Source organism: Tachypleus tridentatus, chromosome 13 (genome assembly GCF_004210375.1).
Source record: "Tachypleus tridentatus isolate NWPU-2018 chromosome 13, ASM421037v1, whole genome shotgun sequence".
NCBI classification, from domain to species: Eukaryota; Metazoa; Arthropoda; class Merostomata; order Xiphosura; family Limulidae; genus Tachypleus; species Tachypleus tridentatus.
This window is the reverse complement of record NC_134837.1, coordinates 96,964,710-96,979,392: the sequence shown is the minus strand read 5'-3', so window position 1 is coordinate 96,979,392 and position 14,683 is coordinate 96,964,710. Positions and strand designations below refer to the sequence as shown.

Below are 14,683 nucleotides of genomic sequence, written 5' to 3'. Positions count from 1 at the left end.
TGACTATGGCCATTATAAAATTGTAATACTCTAACATTAGACGCCTTTAAACTGTCGAATTTGATAAGTTTTGTCAGAAACACCAAAATAATTTGTTCGTACTTTTGGAAAATTGACAAATATGTAGTGGAATTAAAGAGCCTAATTTGATGTGGTTTACAAATTTCATCATTGGAGCTCCCATTTTCGGATAGACAATAAACATATGTCCATCAATAACTGTTTTCTTCTTAACATTTTCTTTCGCAAGAAACAGCTGAAATTTCATTCTTCCACTGTAAGAGTATGATAGTGTGTGTGTACGTGTATTAGTGACATCAGTAAAAACAAATAATTGAAAAATTCTCTGAAATATATCACGTTCTTTCGATACGTGCATTGGATTGAAAACTGATCTTTCACTTACTCTTAGCTGTATATATACACTTCTAGGCTCAGGTAAACTGCATAGTCTATCAATCAATAACCTCCAGTTCTTTTCCTTTTATCACCACAATGTCTCCAAGGTTAATTTCTTTTTTCCACACTACACTGAGACACAAGTTTTGAATCACCAGGAAAACACTAACAGTACATTTTTGTGTATATGTGCAGTATACATATGTACATATATGTACATTTGCACATGCTGAGTATAATATACACGCACTGAATAAATGCAGCGAGGGAAGGTCTCACAAGTTGACCAATAGAGTAAAGCACTGTCGTCCACCTGCTGGGTTCTCAACAAAGCAGAAAATGAATTTGGGTTTAACTTGATATTCGCTTTTTCACAAGTTCACAATATGAAAGTTTAGACAGTATAAAGTTGTATTTATCCTTACATTGTCCATGGAAGAAAATCTGTAGCTTTTACTCATTATAAATAAAAATGAACCTCAGTTTTGTATAATAAATACTTTTCACACCTGCATATTTAACACAAATAAATAATAAAAGTTATTTCTACTTTTCTAAAGATAATTTGTGCATGTTCTACTAAATCCATAACATTAGTTGTTAGAATGCAAAACGACTTTAATTTTTGCACATGAATAAGAATATTTTCTTTTTATCAGAAAACTCGCTGTTTGTGGGTTGATAGATGTCTAAAATAATTTGATCACAAGCGTATGAATACGATGATTTTTGTGTTTAACGTTTCACATCAGAATAACTGATCAACAGTCCAAACCATAACATAATGCAAAATAGGTAGTTTTTACATTCTTACAGTGTTTCGATACTTCAAATAAACATAGAAATTTAAAAATGTTTAAATCATTTCCAATTCATTGCAATTATTTACGACATAGTTGGAAATATTCCCAGCAGGTGGCGTTTCTTCACAATTATGTAAAACTCATTATATAGTTTAATAAAAAAAATCAAAGTTCAGTGACATCAAGACTAAAACAGGCAAAAAGTAGTACAAGTATTCACAATAAAAATATATTTATTGTAAGAGCAACTTAATCACTTATATTAATTATACTCTAATACAAACATAATCGTGTTCCGTATTAATCCGTGATTAAATGATTACGCTTTTGAAAACACACAGTTTTGAACAGCATTATCAAAATTAAATAAAACAATCGCGGGTTCGAATCTCCATCACACCAAACCTTTCAGCCGTTGGAGCGTTATAATGTGACGGTCAATCCCACTATTCGTTGGTAAAAGAGTAACCCAAGAGTTGGCGGTGGGTGGTGATGATTAGCTGTCTCCCCTCTAGTCTTACACTGCAAAATTAGGAACGGCTAGCGCAAATAGTCTTCGTGTAGCTTTGCGCGAAATTCAAAAGAAACAAACAAATAAAACAAATGCATGGTTAAAGAACGATATAAGAAATATGAAAGCTAATGTTGTTCCTCCTTACCACGCTTCAAAATTAAACGTCTTGAACTTCCCTATAAAATTTACAAAAATATTTGTCACGCATAAAAGAGAAACTCATATCATGTTAGAGACATATTAGATCTAATCGTGCCAGCTTTTACTTAACAGAAGTTTTAAAAGAAGATCAAAGGATTTATAAAAACTAACTAAATGTATAATATACAAGTCTAATTTCACACTGGTTTGAGGATTCTGCGATTTTGCAAGAAATGCAGAAACTGTAGAAACGCAAATTAGAAAAAGCAGGAAAGTGACCCGAATAATAATATTTCAAAATAACTGTGCGTTATTCACAAATAAACTATAGGACTTTGTTCCAGCCTTTAACCCCTACTTCACAACACTAATCTTGATTGTTTGTACAGTCAGATTCACCTATCTTTTATGCGTTGTGAAATTAACCTTACCTTATCCATGTGAACGGCACGTGGTTCTGTGTATCAACCTGTCAATCAAAAGACTACCTATATATATATATATATACAGTTTTGTATATATCTTACACATTGGTATGACTAACCAAAATTAAATATCATCGATGTACAGTACTCATGAATTATATTGTAGTACCAGCTTCCTGGATAAAAGAGATAAGTAGAAATCTAGAAACTAAGTGTTGCGCAGTTTTCAAGTGACATAGCTATATTCCTAAATCATGGATTATCTTCATCTGTGATAGGATTTTAAGATTATGGTTTTTTGAGAGTTATTCAATAACTTCGAGATTAATTGATTTGGTGTTTGTAGTAAATGATTGTTTGTTGTTTGAATTTTTCGCAAAGTTACATGAGGGCTAACTGCGCTAGCCGTCCCTAATTGAGCAGTCTAAAACTAGAGGGAAGGCAGCTAGCCATCACCACCCACCACTAACTCTTTTACCAACGAATAGAGAGATTGATCGTCACATTGTAATGTCTCCACGGTCGAAAAGCCGAACATGTTTAGTGTGATGGGATTCGAACCCGCGACCCTCAGATTACGAGTCGATCGTCCTCACCACCCGGCCAACAGCGATTGAAGCACGACAATAGTGTTAATGTGCCAGCATATGCAATCGAATATTAATTGAACTTTTAATATATAAGTACTAAAGTTCAAGTATTTTACAAACATTATTGGAACTAATTGTAAACAACAATAACAAAAGGTGTATCATCTACTGAAATAATTAACTTGGCTTTCTATTGGTACATAAAACTTTGATAAATTAAATATTAAGATTATGTTAGAGTCTTTATTTAAAAATAGCAACGAAATATATATATGTGTGTTTGTATGTACCAAACAATATAGATATTCGTAATTTTAAGCACTAGAATTCTTTCAAAACTAATGTATTTTTATAACAAAACGCAAGCATTTATAAAATATTGTTCTCATAAAAGACATTCAAGAAACTGTGATATCAGTAAGAGGGTATTACATCTTTGAAACATACTGTATCACAGATCTGTTATACAACATCTTGAAGAAGATCTAGTTCGATTAGCTAAACAAGTTATCTTGTTCCATCCAGTTAAAGTATTAAATACTTTCCACAACCAAAAAATAAATTTCTCTCTATTACCACACTGAGCGAGTCGTTAACGGTACAAAAGCAAGTAAAATGCTATCTCAGAACAAAGCTGAATCTCATGAGACAAAAAAAAAAAAAGCTAAATTTACTATACTCTTTGTAGTAGACAACAAGCGTCGATCCAACAACAACAAGCTGTGTCAGTTCTATGTGTAGAAGACAGGTCATAGTTTGAGTGAAGTTACCAGGTGTAAAGACGAGTAACAAATGCTGCCTAGTTCGATAAAAATATCTCATTACGACGCTAAATGAATAGTTGGATGTCAAACACATGAACCTGCAGTTTCATTCACTTTAAACGATTAAAGAATATAAATATATCTGCAAATTGTAATGTTTGAAGATGTATATGTTACATACATGGCATACTTTTTATGTATATGGTTTAAATCATGTTAACAGCAAACATACCTTGTAAGAATGATTTATTTGTAAATGCATATATTAGTTAGAACATGCGAAGGATAATTTAAAAATCAATTTCATTTTTGGGTTTATATCACATTTTTCAGAGGTATTTTTCAAGTCCTACAAGACAGTTCTTTACTTAATTCTGAACTTAAATACAAAATTTCTGGGAAATATTCACTATTTTTAACAGTTTCTTAATGTTATTATAATATACTTATTAGTATTGCACTTATAATTTGTAATTTATGTAGACGTACTATTTCCAAAAAATAGAAATAATGTGCTTGTTTAGTATAAAATATGACTATAAGTAAAATTACATGGGGGAAAAAAGGAAACTATAAAATTAATTAATCAGTATAATTCGAATTTCTTACTTCTTATAATGAAATACCTGATAATGGTACGTATTGTTTGTTTTCCCGACTGCCTCATAAATGTATATTTCAAGCACACTGATTAGCTAAATAGTTTTCTCTTAATGCTCGTTGTTATTATTCTCGACAATCTTTAAAACTTCGTGCTCAAAGATTTATCTCCTTTCTAACAATGTCGATCGATTATCGCTAAGGGGCAGAGCTCAGATTTCAACGTAATTACGATAATGACCGCTAGGTGACGTTTTGTAATTTTGAGTTGAAATATGGAATTAGATCGTTTTTGACGGTGAAAACATAGAAGAAATAAACTTGTAAATTGTTCATAAAATTAATAAAGAAAAATAACATATATCTGAACCGTTTGTTTTTTATAATATATTAAGATGTTCTGTAATTCATTATGTAAGTTGTGCTGAAAGAAAATCAATTATTAAATTCCTCAGAGAAAAAGTGTTTTTGGCATATTTTACATATTTTATTTTTTAAAATGTGCCACTAAGTAATTTGTGTAAACTAATTTTAGTAAATATATTTACTAAAGATGTTTAGGTATACATAAAAAGAAACTGTAAAAACCTTATGGTATATTTTACATTAGATTCAAGCAATCTTGAAGACTCATTCTGGGATCTTAAGTACAATATTTCATTACAAAACATACCAATTTTACAACTCTAGCTATGCTTGGGTGTGAAACTGTTTTAACCTTTTTATGTTAACAATACAACAGCAAGTCATTTTTTTCTGATAAAAACTTAAAGCACAAATGTTACCGTCTCATGCCTACATGTTTTCAGTGCTTACACAGAAAGCCGATTGTTTTTCTTACAAAAAGAAAATTAACTACGAAACTGTGCCAGTTATAGGAGTATATAATATCCATTTCCTGTTGTGTTTGTTTTCTTTCTTTCATTACTGTTAATTAATTGGTCGTAACTATTTTATGAGTTGGTGATAGTAAAAACTAACATTTCGTCACCAAGGGGCAAAGAAAAAATTAGCAAACAGAAGCGATATCATGGAGAGAGATACCAGACAATGTTGGACACTTCTATAAAGCACGGCTGTCATGTTACTAAACACAAAACCAGAAAAACCTTACTGCTACACACACAGAAATTTAGGTTTTATTTTTTTCTGATTAAGCACAAAGCTCAACAATAAGCTATCTGTTCTCTTCCCACCACGGCGGGTATCGAAAGCAGGTTGATAGTGTTGGAATTCCAAAGAGATACTGCTGTGCCATTGCAAATGGAAGTTTGGGTAGTTTCATCTAATTACGTCTTACTAGTGGCACCTAATTATCTTGTTTATTACAGTAACTGAATATAAATATTAAACACATATAACAAAACATTTTATTGTTTTAACAATAACAGGAGGTGATCTATCTGTAATTCTTTATTTCTCATATTTTCTCTCATTAGTGCACAAACAACTTGTCAATCTCAATTGTAGCTGCTGACTTATAAATTGAATGTATTTCTAAATCTAATAAAACTTGATATGAGATGGTGCATCTGTATAAAATATCTATATTAGCACCGTCAGTGTAATGTCCGTCCTTTCAAATAAATCTATAAGTTTAATGTATGTGTGTTTTCTTATAGCAAAACCACGTGAGGCTAACTGCTGAGTCCATCGAAAGGAATCGAACCCCGGATTTTAGCTTTGTAAATCCGCGTAGACTTCCCGCTGTACCAGCGGGGGACAACTGTTTGTTTGTTTGTTTGTTTTTGGAATTTCCCACAAAGCTACTCGAGAGCTATCTGTGCTAGCCGTCCCTAATTTAGCAGTGTAAGACTAGAGGGAAGGCAGCTAGTCATCACCACCCACCGCCAACTCTTGGGCTACTCTTTTACCAACGAATAGTGGGATTGACCGTAACATTATACGCCCCCACGGCTGGGAGGGCGAGCATGTTTAGCGCGACGCGGGCGCGAAACCGCGACCCTCGGATTACGAGTCACACGCCTTACGCGCTTGGCTATGCCAGGACAGCGGGGAACAACACCATCACATACAGTTCAAAACTGAATATCTTTAAAACGTTTGATAATAATTTAATTCAAATATAAGAATGTTTAAAATATCTTATAAAAACGTTTACCGTTAGAGAACGAAGTACAAATAAAATATTAAAAAATTACAACTTAATCAATAAGCATTTTTATAAATTTCTTTCATATAAACATGAGAATTTACTTAGAAAGTCGATAATTAAATATATTATAGACTTTGTGTGTGGAAGTAAAGAAGTGTGCATAATGTGTCAATGTAACAAATTTACTGTTACACATTTATTTTAATATCTATGTTTGTTTCATTTTAATGCATGGTAAATGTGTACTGCGCAAGTACCCTCCTGTTCTCTAAATCTGTAGAAAATTCTCGAGAGTAAGAATCAACAATAGATGTTTGATGAAAACATTGGCATATCTACGAATTTTGTTGAACTTTTGAGAATGTCGCTTTAAAGTTTATAAATGGACGCGCCGAGAGACAGAATAGAATAATCTCTGGTCGCTAGAGTCAGTATATACTATCAGCTTGGGCTCGGCATGGCCAGGTAGTTAGGGCGCTCGACTCGCAGTATGAGGGCCGCGGGTTCGAATCCCCGTCACATCAAATATGCTCACCCTTTTAGCCATGGGAGCGTTGGTAAGAGTATACCAAGAGTTGGCGGTGGATGGTGATAACTAGCTGCCTTCCCTCTAGTCTTATACTGCTAATTTAGGGATGGCGCAAATAGCCCTCGTGTAGCTTTGCGTGAAATTAAAAAAACAAACAAACTATAAGCCTCAGAAGCTATAATTGTGACAAAAGATTATTAATCGGAAAAATACAGACCAGGAACGTTTGTAAATTTCGAACATTACAAACTTCAGTGAATTAACTTCGGACCTTAGTATTTCTACGAGTGCAGTAGATATTGTCATCTGGAGAAACTCACGTATGAAGAATAAAGCTAGCTAGCATTCCCGTCAAGTGAAATGTATGGATGTATCAACATAAAAGTAATTTGCCCGTCGTGGACCAGGGACGTCGATAAAATATTCAGTTCTTGACCAAACAGAAAACTGAATATTGTTTGTGAGTTTGTAAAACTTTAATGACTCCCCTCGATGCTGCTCAGCGGTAAATTTTGAGAGCTTATAACGTTAACTATTCTCATGGCGCATGAGCAGAGCATAGATAGCTTATTGTTTAACTTTGTGATTAAGAACAAAGAAACAGACAAAAACAATTTAATTTATTACACGTTACAATTAGGTTCACGATCCTTATCGACTTAAAATTATTTTTATCTATTTTTACACCAATTGATTTATTATTAGCTTTATATTTGCTTATCTTATTCGAATTAACTTTGATAATCATCCAAGAGAAATTTACACAATGGGTTATCTGTTCTCTGCCCACCATGGCTATCGAAATCCGTTTCTAGCGTTGTAAGTCCGCAGACATTCCGCTGTGCCACTGATGGGTCCCAAAATGGGTCAAATGACGACTGCGTCAAAGAAAGAAGACTAGTTTATTAATTATAAGGACTTATTTGTGAAAGCAATGAATAATGTAATCATATACCATTGATAAAATAATATTCAACACCTTCTATGGTGTTGCCCTTCATTGGCATAGCAGTGTGTCTGTAGACTTACAACGCTATAATCCAGATTTCGATACACGTGGTGGGCTGAGCACAGATAGCCCATCGTGTAGCTTTGTGCTTAATTACAGACAACAACTCTATGGTGTTTACAAACATTTTATTTGTTTCGGATATTGGCGCAAAGCTACACTGAGGTTATATGTCCTTAATTTAAATTGATAAATCGGAGTTAAAGCAGCTAACAAACAGCACCTACTACAAACTCTTGGAGTACTCTGTTCAAATAGTAGAATTTGACCATCTTTTCCAACTCCTATAACCCCAAAGTGCGAAGAGCTATTTCATTTTAGCAGGGACATAGCGGCTTACTAAATCGAACTGAGCATATATTTTTTTTTTCAGTAAAAACTTTCAGCTCATGGATCCGTCATCTTCTGACTGACTTAAGATTGAATTACAGTTTTCAACTCAGGAGGTCAAAATCTTTCGATTGATGTATTTGATCACGCCCAAGGTTTCATAGGTTATGTTACTTTAATCCTACCTAAAATAATTTTAGTTTGAGGGTAGACTAATAGAGATACTGAGTAATAAGTACGTCACACACGCTTGGTATTGTTGGCACTAAAAATATAGCTAATGAAAATGAAAAAAGAAAAGGTCTCATGGATTAATTTACTCTAATACTTCTTAAAAGAATTTCAAATGCCGAGGCTATTGAGAATTCCCTTTTGTTTATTTTAGAAAATGAGATGCGAATCAGAACCTTCGGATCCACATGTGGACGACGCCCCGCTGTGTGAAAAGTGAAAACTGGTATAAGATTGGTAATTTGTGGACTTTAAAGACAGAAATAAACATTTTAGCTATGTATATATTTTCACTTCTTCACTAAATGAATGTATACGTAGCCAAACACTTAATTATCATAAATTTCTACGAGAAACATCAAAGACAAAAGTTTTATAGACTATATGATTAAGTTATTTTACCTTCCGGTGTGTCAATTTTTTCATCCCAATATTATTGACTGTTTGTTGATTAGGAAGGGTTAGTTTTAAACTTCGTATTTTATAATCAAAAGTAAAAAATACTAGCACAATTTATGATATGTTTCATTCCTATCACAGACATATGACTGTCAAGATTTATCGCTACATTAAAGAGATACGTTTTCATATAGAGTTGGATAACACATTATTAGACAGCTTCAGACCGGATTTTTCCACTGGAAATATTTTAAGCACAAAACAAATCTCGCGGCTCTTTACGAGAGTACTAAATCTGATTCTACAACAAATGTTTGTAAACATTTACACATTCTGTAAAACTTTATGTGTATTAGAAAAGAAAATAATGGTAAAAGACAAAATATTTTTAGTGATCATGATTTTACATAGCAAACTATTGAATGTTTAGTCAAAAATAGCGCATTTTTATATTATAAAAAAGGTTTTCTAAAGAAAAACCTTACTTTTATATGTCTTCACTTTACTGTTTTCACAATAACATTTTAAAATTTCTCTCTAACGCCTTCAGTTTTTACATTAGATACAAAACTACTTAGGTAAACGAATGAGAAAAGAAAACCACTATTTAATTAATTCATAACCAGAAGTAAATTATCTTTTTCATTCTTATTATCAAACATTAACCAGATTTTTCAAATTGTGAATCAAGCGTGGATGTAGTACACTTTTATATCTTTTCCTTTGTTTTAACTTAAATTATAACTTTACAGATGGTTTTTCAAAGGATCTATATACCCCACCTTTTTTGCAACCACAACCATTCCATTCAACTGAAAATACCATATGGGTTGGAGAATGTATTTCCTTGCCCTCTTTCTGTGTATCTCTCCCTCAATTGTCTGCCATACGGATGTTTAGAAGTCGGGCGATTGAGAAATTATATAATTGCTTCTAAACAAACACATATCTTTTAGAAGGGCAGAAAACAGCCTTACTCGACCATATTGCATGAAAATGGTCAGCTGAAATATTGGTTAAATCGTGTTGTAAGCCTCAAAGAGTGTCCCTATACCGATTCTAAGAACAGTAAATCAGTTTATTTTCTTTGTTTGTGCTCACTTGGTACATGCAAGAATTATATGAAATCTGCCCAACTCATTACAATAAATAACAAATACAACTTTGTAGATTTTATTATTTTGCCAGATATTTTGCAAAGTGTGTTTTAGTTGTTTCTTTTATACACTTCTAACCCTTTGCAGCAAACGTGGTAATGTTAGAAATAACACAGGGAGCGAACTCACTATGGGTTGAGCCGGAAAGGATGTCAACTTTCAGATGGTAACTGTTCTTCCTCACGATGTCTTTCCCACGACCACTTGTCGTTTCCCCACCGTGAAGGTAAAGTAATGTGATGATTGTCAACACTAGTAGAAATGGCATGACAAAGGCCGACCTAAACATGTGTTTCTCGTTATATCTATAGTTTGTTGTAAATCTAAAGACAAGGATAAACGAAAACAAAGAATATTGTACTGAGTAGAACACGCGATCTTGATAATTATCAACCACATTCCACTGAAAGTGTAACAGTGAATCTGAAGGAATACGTCACAACTGTTTTAAAATGCAAATATATATAATATATTTCAGTGGAACACGTGGCATATTATATGAGAGTTTACATTAAAAAACAATATACAATAAAGCATACACACATGTAATGAAAAACATAATTATTTTGTGTTTTTCTTATAGCAAAGCCACATCATGCTATCTGCTGTATCCACCGAGGGGGAAGGAAACCCTGATTTTAGCATTGTAACTGTGTAGACTTTTCGCTGTTCCAGCGGGGGACTGTTGTATGTGAGGAGAAGACAAATTCTAGAACTCTCACGGGGATGCACAAATGGATTTAACCCTCTAATCTGATTTCTTGAGTGAAAGTTATAAAAACTTTTGCAGATCGGTACAGTGAATACTTCATATCTGTTGTGGATCATATGTCATTATAAATAATATAAATATATAGCCAATAATAATCGCACCTTTACAGCTATAACTAAAAACATTTCTAAACATATTTTGTAAAGAAATTAAGTAAAAGCACACATAACTTTGAACTTCTCGTGCAATGAATTCATCAAACGTCATTTGAATAGACATTTGTTTGCATTCTGTCCAAAAGTTTTCAGACATATTAAAGCACATCTGGAGCTGTCCATAAAGAAACACAACCAGTTTTGTTTTTTTTTAAATGCAGTGTAACCATACCTTGGATTACGATAAGTATATGCATTATCCATTGTTCATAAAAGAAACAAAGAATAACAAAGCAAGGACATTGTTTATAAGATCAATTCAACGGATCTGCTCCAAGAAACCAATATTCAGAAGTTCCTAATCTTATAGAATTCCTCACTACCAGCATTTTATTGCCAGCACCTTGAGAGGAGGTAGTACTCACCATCACTTGAGAATTCACTGTAATTAAAAGAATTATCCACATTCTTTTCTTTAGTAAGCAGTAATTAAAATGCAGTGTACATTGAAACTGAATTCAAAATAAAATTAGTGAAAGTTAACACTGGTGTAAGGGCAACTCAAGTCTTACTACATCAAATAATGTTTAATCTTTCTACATGAGATCGAAATTTCATCTACGCAAAAAAGCCTCGAAGAAATTTCACCATATAAGCAACACTTTATAGATATAGCGGTCTTTTACTTTTATTAGTTCAACTTGAACTTTTCAAATGTGCAGAAAATCTTTCGAAATGCACATAGTAATTAACAAGTTTAAAACAAGAGTATTGGATCTAGCTAATACAATATATACATACGTGTGTGTATGCATACAGAGAGACACTTAGTGTGTTTATAGACAAGCCACAGGTAAGCTGAACTAATTGATTAATTCAAGCTTCCCTTTGTAATATAATGTGTGCTCTCTCTATGTAACATGCTTTTGAGACCTCACCTCTGTATATGAACTAATGAAGTAGCGCACCTAACAGGATATCCTCTTTACCACTAATGGCAGGCTGCCGTGTGCTACTTGTTCACCCCGATAAGCTATGTTGTTACATCTATATTTTCTCTCAGTCTCTAATGTCATGACTAAGAAGTTTTGATTGAGCTTATCGCAACTAGTTAGGTGCACACATCCGATAGATGTGTTGTTTTGACTGTAGTTAATTTCTATAATTTTCCTCTTTTACGCCCACAAAAGTTTCGTAGAGTTGCTTTCTAAACATATTTAGAAATTAGTACAAAATTGATGCTTTAAACATTGATATACATTTTAAAATAAATTTATATTTCATTGTTTCTGAGAGAACGACACTAAAGTTTTGGTGATATTAAAATTTCTTTTTTTACACTTTTTCCCTTGAATTAAAATCCAACATCTTGAATTTCATTCAGTTTCAACTACAAAAAATAATTAAGCGACTGATAATAAGATGGGTAAAGAGAGCATATATTATTTCCACTACACTTTCAAGTTTGAGGGACGAATTGTATAATATGTATGGTTTTCATGCTATAACATCTTTCAAATGTATATATATAACAATTACTTTTAGAAGACCATAGTTATAAAATCTGTTTTGATTCAATTATTTATAGCATGCATGTTTTACAATTCAAAATCACTATTTAAACTAATATTTTACAAACTTGAAGTTTGGACCATATATTCACGATTTCCTAAGCCTATATAAAAACTGAGCTTTAAATGCATGAATTAGACGTTTTCTTAACATTAGGCCTAGAATATCACTAACAAGTTGAGTACCAAACTGATAAAACTACACATTATAATCACTCCAAGTAAGAGTAATATATTTAATTAGCCTCTGATATGTGTAGTTAACATGATTTAATAAAAAGTTAATATTAATAACACGTTATTTAACTCAATGTTTATGTTCTTGTATTCCTAAATATATAGGTCAAAAGCTGTAAGGTTTTTTAACATTTTGAGAGAAAAGACAGTGTGAGGCATGATGGTACTTTAAAAGTAAACACTTCTTGTTTCAAATTTTAAAGGAACACTTCCTGGCAATGAAAATAGTAAATATCTTTATTTCTTCTCACGTATAAAGTTATATTTGATGAAAGTAATTTGTTGTTGTTGACTTGTAAAACATAAGTAGAGACAGAAAAAGCATGCATGCTGTTGTCTTACCTTAATTCATTCGAGTTTTTGTCTTTATAAGGGTTCTCTAAACTTTATGTCTACGTTTTCCTTACTTGATGAACCTGAGTAAACTTTCAGGCTACACAATATTTTTCAAATGAAAACAAACTCACTTCAACTTACTTCAAACTTTCGCTACTGTGCTAATGTAGTCCAATGAGCGATGAAGAATCATTAGCTGTTTATTATAATCAACTAGATAGAAATATTAACATATGCAGCTGGTGGTGTTTTTTTGTTTGTTTGTTTTTTTTGTAGGTGATCACAATAGAGAATCATAAGATACCCTTTCACCACAGCCATTATAGCAATATACACACACTAACATCGCTGCTCAGTGTGGCTCCGTCTGGAAAACCACTTTATTTTGCTCTTTTATACAATCGGTTGTTCTCATTACTATCAGGGCAGAAAAGCTATATAATATACCATATAACACATATATCAGGCAGTGCACAAAAGGTCCATGATGGTGTGAGTGTGAATGAAAAAAAATTCAAATCTCTAGGTAATATAGTTAAGAATGGATAATAACGGTATTATAAAGCACAAATACAACTAAACAACAGTTTCACGTAATGCAATTTTTACACCGCTCACATATTATTCGGAGCTGTGTATGTACAACGATTGTTATTTACCTGTTACTTTAAACTGTTAAAATTATGTGACTATACAAAAGACAAATAAATCGAAATTACAATACATCACGTTATTTTGAAATGTTTCCCCATATATTAAACGAGGAAAAGACTGAAACTGACTGCTCTATTAAGAAACTTATTTCGTATATCAAGCAAAAATACACAGAAAAAAAGGAATACACGAACCTTACAAATGTTTATATGTGCACATTAATGTTCTTACAGGTGGTTTTTAATGAACGAAGAAAATAAAATGTTTCAATAATTCATCCAGAATAACTTATCTGTTTAGTTTATTTAAAAAGTTCATTTCTATTTTACACTTAATATTTAAGCTATTTATGGTTTATAGTTCCATTTACAGAATGGTTGGTAATCGTCTAGAGATTAACGCGTACAATTCTTCAAAACAAAAACAAGTAAAATGTCATTACAGAGCTCCTAAAAGCCTTGCAGGGTGCACATATAAGCACTATTACAGAGTTCCTAAAATCCTTGGCAGGTGCACATACAAGCACTATTACAGAGCTCCTAAAAGCCTTGCAGGGTGCACATATAAGTACTATTACAGAGTTCCTAAAAGCCTTGGCAGGTGCACATACAAGCACTACCACAGAGTTGCTAAAAGCCTTGCCGGGTGCAAATACAAGTACTATATTTCATGTTTAATAGTCATATGAAATAAAAAAAAACTTTGTTGATAAGCGCAAAAAGGCACGGTGAGTTATCTGTTTTACACAAACTGTGTGTATCGAAGCTCGATTTTTACCGTGATAAGTTCTCAGACATACTGCTCATCCACCTAAGAGGCTCAAGAAATGTAATAATGTGTGTTTGCAAAAAATGTAATTGTAGATGCACTTGCACAATACCTATATAAGTATTCAAGTATCTATAATTACATTTTTGCAAGCACGCATTATCACATTTCTTGAGCCTCTTAGGTGGATGAGCAGTAAGTCTGAGAGCTTATCACAGTAAATATCGAGCTTCGATACACAAA

General features: G+C 32.7%; 1 protein-coding gene and 1 long non-coding RNA gene across 35 annotated transcripts in view; one reads left to right on the top strand and one right to left on the bottom strand.

Annotated features, from left to right (window-relative positions):
- Window positions 1–11,020, top strand: part of LOC143240045 (uncharacterized) — a 36,814-nt gene extending 25,794 nt beyond the window's left edge. For 2 of the 5 annotated variants that reach the window (XR_013021534.1, XR_013021536.1), the window contains 3 exons: window positions 8,606–8,677; window positions 10,095–10,233; window positions 10,591–11,020. This is a non-coding gene — a long non-coding RNA (uncharacterized LOC143240045). Of the gene's footprint in view, window positions 1–5,858; window positions 7,098–8,605; window positions 10,234–10,590 lie in introns of those variants that run through there. The other 3 variants (XR_013021533.1, XR_013021535.1, XR_013021532.1) reach the window with 2 other exon arrangements.
- LOC143240044 (uncharacterized) overlaps window positions 1–14,683 on the bottom strand; it is a 197,335-nt gene that overhangs the window by 180,609 nt on the left and 2,043 nt on the right. The gene's annotated exons all lie outside the window — the stretch shown is intronic.